This window comes from Benincasa hispida, unplaced genomic scaffold, assembly GCF_009727055.1.
Source record: "Benincasa hispida cultivar B227 unplaced genomic scaffold, ASM972705v1 Contig50_2, whole genome shotgun sequence".
In the NCBI taxonomy this organism is placed as follows: domain Eukaryota; kingdom Viridiplantae; phylum Streptophyta; class Magnoliopsida; order Cucurbitales; family Cucurbitaceae; genus Benincasa; species Benincasa hispida.
The window spans coordinates 311276-317275 of record NW_024064891.1 but is presented as its reverse complement, the minus strand read 5'-3'; positions in this window follow the sequence as shown (position 1 = coordinate 317275).

Genomic DNA, 6000 nt, shown 5'->3' with positions numbered 1-6000 from the left:
TCTAGGGTGTTTGATTTTCATGTAGATGTTGATCAAAAGGTGGATTTGGTTGAGAAATTAGGATGATGCAACTAAAAAAAAATTGAAAAAGAAAAAAAGAGTTCTCTTTAGTTTGGCACCCAAAACACATAATTCCTCCAAAATTCTCTTCTATCTCCTTCCCTTTTTGGGTTTCACCACCAATTTAAGGTCTTAGAGAAAAGTAGGAAAGATCAAGTGGTGGTCTACAAGTATTTTGAGTGAAGATTTGAGCTGGTTTTCAAAGATTTGAAGAGTTCTTCAAAGGTAAATCTTCTGAAACCTCATTTCTCTTGATGAACATGTTTGCTTGTTTGCTTAAATTGATGGAATTAGAGTGCTTAAAATCCTAATAAATTTTGCATGTTGAATATCAACATCATCAATTGGTATCAGAGCATGATTAAGCACTCAATTCGTGTTAACTTTAGTTTGGTGGGTAATTTTCATAGATTGTATGAAAATGGGTGCTGATATGGATAATTTCAATTTTGGCATTAGATTTCTCTTCAATTCAATGATAAATGTTGTAATTGACTCTTTGTTTCTAGGTATTAATGTGTGATTAAGAGTCTGTAAATTTGTTAGAGTCAATAGAGTTGCAATTAGGTTGTAATTGAAGAAGTTTCAAAGCAAGCTCAGCAGCAGAAACACAAAGGTGAAGCTTTTGCCTTACAGTGTTGCAATCTTGTCTTTGGAGCATTACAATGTTGTTCTTCAAATAGCCCAGATGAAGCAAATTCCCTTGGCGTTGCAACGCTAAGATGAAGTGTTGCAACACTATTCATCCCAGCCCAGAATGCACGCGCATGCCAACCAGCAGTCCGGGCGGTTCAACAGAATCGGTTCGGCCAGTTTGGGTAAAAAAGGTTCGATTCAGCACAGATTTGACTGATTGGGCTCTTTTTGGAGTCCTGGAGGTCCGGTTCGGGTGGTTCAGGTTCAATTTGGTTAACTTGTGAAGTCTAGAGGCTTTTAGAGCCTGTTTTTATCTATTATTATATCTATATGTAGTATGTCATGTAGATTTAAAATCCCACCATATAAAGCATGTAACATGCATTGAAAGTATGTTATAATGGTTATAATATATAATATGCATGTGTTAGGGTTTCATGCTTTTAATATAAATAGTTATATTAAATGTTGAAATGTTTGATGTATGTTATGGATGTATAGCATGTCTATATTTTATAAAGTGTTATAAAAATGGATTAGACATTTAAAATCCATAACAAAGATGAGATGCATGCTCACCTAGGGTTAATAAATAACAACTTGTTTTAATAGTTAAAATATGTCGTTATTTTGTAAAACTTTGGTTACAAACTCACACGGGCCAAAATCCTATCTAAGGCTAGAGGTACTTAAGTTGACAGTTTATGGAACACCTGCTACCTGGGATTTTAGCCAATTCTTGAGCGTTGTTAACTCGATTTTATGAGCATGTATGAGTGGTGTGAGGTTTTAAATTGGTTTATCACCTAGACACATAGGTTAAATCCAAGTATAGACGTTATACTTGGAAAATCACCTAGACTTAGGTTGTTTATTAGTCGGAATATACCTAAGTAAATATTTACTCAAAACAAATAGAACACTTCAGCAGGAGATTAATAACATATATGATATATTGTTCTTAACTCTCACTCCCTAAGAATTCACACCGTGAGATTTATCCTCGGCTTCGTGTCACTTTGGGAGTGACCTCCATTTAGAAAGTGTTTGCATGGGTCATTAGCAAGGTGAATAGGGGAAGTAGTTCATAGTAAGTGGATGAAGAATGTGTGTCAATGTATCGTACGGTCTCTTCCATTAGTTTGGACTATGAAATTCCTATGTTGCACTTGCTTGTCGTTTTTAGGCGACATAAGCTAGTCATTTTATGGTGGCTATCCCCTCGGAGGGTTGTAACATGGGATTCGGAACAACTCAAACTCTAGAAATTGATAGGATCTCTTAGGTCCATTCCCAACCTTGACTTTCTAATTCGGTAGCATTGTTGGGACTGACCTCTGAGATCTGAAAATGGAGAGTTACACTTACAAAAGTTACTAAAAGTTAGTAAGTTCTTGACCAAAAGAGGTAACTAAATGACTATAGGAATAAGAGTTATTCTAGAGTTAATATTTAATCAAGAATGTCTTGCTTCATTGAAGGAGTATTTGACTGCCCTTCGGTAGTACCTATTCTGACTCAATAAAGTATCGTTGCAAATAAATAATGAATTTTGGGTACATTATTACTTCTGCTAAAATCTTATTGGATATAAAAATAATTTATTGATTAGATTTTGTTTATGTTTTCAGCATGTCCAATTCTTCTAAATTACTCGCTTCCAACAAGTTTAACGGTCATAATCTTTCAACATCAAATATAAATGTCATACTAGCAGATGGTGATTTAAAATTTGTTTTAACAAAGAAATGTCCTCCATCTCCTAGCTCATCTACAAACCAAAGAGTTTGGAATGCATATGACATATGGATTAAGGCAAATGAAAAGGCTCGAATCCATATCTTAGCAAATATATTCGATATACTAGCTAAGAAATTCAAGAACATGGTTTCTTCTAATACTAGCTAAGAAATTCAAGGACATGGTTTCTGCTAAAGAAATCATGAATTCGTTACAGACATTGTTTGGACAATTTGTCAGGAACGATATTCTCGAAGAAGTTTATAATGATGACATAAAGGATTAACCTTTGTTAATGAACATGTTCTGGATATGTTAGAAAAAGTAAACATGCATGTCATACATGAGGAAACTAAGAAACCACAAAAAGTAAACATGCATGTCATGCATGTCATACATGTTTAGTGGAAAGTGATAAATTAATCTAGATATTAGATTCAGGTGTCACTAATCATATTTACACTTTTGCTCATGGAACTAGTTCCTGGAGGCAGCTTACAGAAGGAGAAACAACCTTTAAGGTAGGGATTGAGGAGATTGTCTCAGCTAAAGTAGTGGGAGATATGAAGTTATTTATTAAAGATAGATTCATTTTACTTGAAAATATTTATTTCATTCCTTCCATAAGGAGGAATTTAATATCTAACTCATGTTTTAGAGAATAAAAATATAAAGTCTTTTTTTAAGATAATGAAGTGTTCATTATTTCAAAAGGTAATAAAATATGTTCTACAAAACTGGAAAGTAACTTATATGTGTTAAAATCAACTAAGGTAAAAAATTTTTTGAATATAGAAATGTTTAAAACAGTTGAAACTCAAAATTTCTCCTAATGCCTATCTTTGGCACTTAAGACTTGGCCACATTAATCTCAATAAGATTGAGAGAATGGTTAAGAGTGGACTCCTAAATCAATTAGAAGACCTCTTCCACCATGTGAATCTTATCTTGAAGGTAAAATGACCAAAAGATCTTTTACATGAAAAGGTCTTAGAGCCAAAAAACTCTTAGAGCTCGTACATTTAGACCTCTATGGTCCCATGAATGTTAAGGTACGAGGAGGTTTTGGATATTTCATCAGCTTTATTGATGATTATTCTAGATATGGCTACATTTACCTAATGCATCATAAGTCTGAAACCCTTAAAAAGTTCAAGGAATATAAGGCAAAGGTTGAGAACCAATTAGGTAAAAAGATTAAAACACTTCGATTAGATCAAGGTGGTGAGTATATGGACTTAAGATTCTAGGACTATTTGATAAAACATGGAATTCGGTCCCAACTCACAGCACTCGGTACACCTCAACAGATTGGGGTGGCAGAAAGAAGAAATAGAACCCTTTAGACATGGTCTGTTCCATGATGAGTTAGAAGAGTTATGCTCAGTTGCCTAACTCTTTTCGGGGACCTGCAGTAGAGACTTTGTGTATATTCACTTCTACAAAAATTGTATTTCTTGACGCTTTTTAAATGTCAAGAATCACTTTTATTGACGTTTTAAAAAAGTCAAGGAAGCCAGTGTCAAGAATCTCGATTTTTTTTACATTTTAAAAACGTCAAGAAAAGTGACACTTGATATTTAAGAAGCGTCAAGAAACACTGCCATTGTATATGTTTGAAATGTCAAGAATAGGAGCGTTCTTGACAAGGAAAAAACATCAAATTTTGTAACTTGACAATGAAAAACGTCAAGATATATCCTACTTGACATGTTAGAAATGTCAAGAATATGGGAGTTCTTGATCTATTAAACATATCAAGAATATCTATAATCTAGACGAGGAAAAAACATCAAGAAATTTGCTTGTGATTTTTTTAGTAAAATCTGTAATGTTGACGTTTTTACCTATAATTGCTCCTGTATTTTGATTCAATAACCATATTTGGTATATATATGACATATTCACCAATCACATAAAAAATACACGCATTTTCAATGTTATATATCAACTAAATTTCCACCAATATCTCTTTATAAAAACTTCATTTTTTTAGCATTGTCAATATTACAACTTCATAAAGTATTTCTAGGTTAAAAGAATATGGAAAATCCCATATGAATGATTCCAACATCATAGTCAACCCCATATGAATAATTTCAAAAGTATAACAACTATCAACTCCCATATGAATACATTTCCTATGGTACAATCAACAATCCCATCCCCTCTAAGAAAAATTAGAAAAAAATTACATCTATCAATCCCGTATGAAGTAATCCTAGCCAAATCTCGCTCACTATGCTCCTGCCTCCATAAGAATAACATAGCCCACCTTGAACTCATCGCTTTGAGCACCTACATCAATGAAATAATATACCATAACTACAACATATAGATTGAAACAACTTAAAATTACTAAACTTAAGCACTACAACCTACAAAGTCCTATAAAACTTTACAACTCTTTGAAGGATTTTGTAAGTTAATTAGAAGAATATGGACAAACCCATATGGGCACTTCCAAAACAATATAAGGAACATAATTCTTACAGTCAACCAAATATAAATAGTTTTAAAAAATAAATTTCCAATATTTCTATCAAAACTATTAATCCACCCACATAATAACTATCACATGTACCAATCCAAAACTACCTTTGACATTGTATTATGGTACCTAACTATGAAACTTGTCAAATGTATATAACTCAGGACAAGATAGCTGCATTATAATTTTAGATCATACCTCTTGAAGGAAAAATGACTAGATATAATAAAATAAAGTCCAACAGCTCAAACATCCACAAATTACTTTTTATGAAGCTAAAACTTTTCTCATAGCAGCACCTTGACGTCAATAAAGAACCACTTCATATAAAATATCCTACAAATGAAACAAACACAATGTTTCAAACAAATATCCCCAACTTTGGTCCATACATCAAGATCAATGTAAGATATCCTACAAATCTTGTAGACACAGTGCTTCAAACAAATATGTCCAACATAAATGTAACTATGTAACAAGTTACCACAAAAAGAATGACTTTCGGCATAGGAAGAAGTTTATCTCTATTAAAAAAAATTTAAAAATAACTATACTTGCAAGTCGCTGCCACTCAACTACAATACAAAAGGGAAAATGCAAATGATTTCAAATAAAGCAAGAAAGATCAAAATAATAATTTAAAAATATGCAAGCAAAAAATCTCCATTTTACCTTCTTTTTTATTCCTTTTTCTCTTGCTCCATTTAATTTTAGAGAGATCCTCAGCCAAAGTTGCATTTAAACCAATAAGGTAATCAATTTTTGAAATGGTAATCAAGTCATATTTAAATGTGTGACTTTCTAGACAAAATGTATGACTAGAGGTAATGAAAAATGGAAGAAATGCAACATACCAATAGCACATAGTGTCTTCAAATCAAATTTCTCAGCCAAATCAGCATGTCCTGCCACATGCACTATAATACAATGTCAATAACTTTGAAAGTTATAATATCACATGTAGATTCAAGAATATACATGAGAGATTAAGCCCTAACTTTGAAAGTTCAAGCCTCAAACCAAGAAAATCAAGCCTTAACTTTGAAAATTCATGCCTCAAACCAAGAAAATCA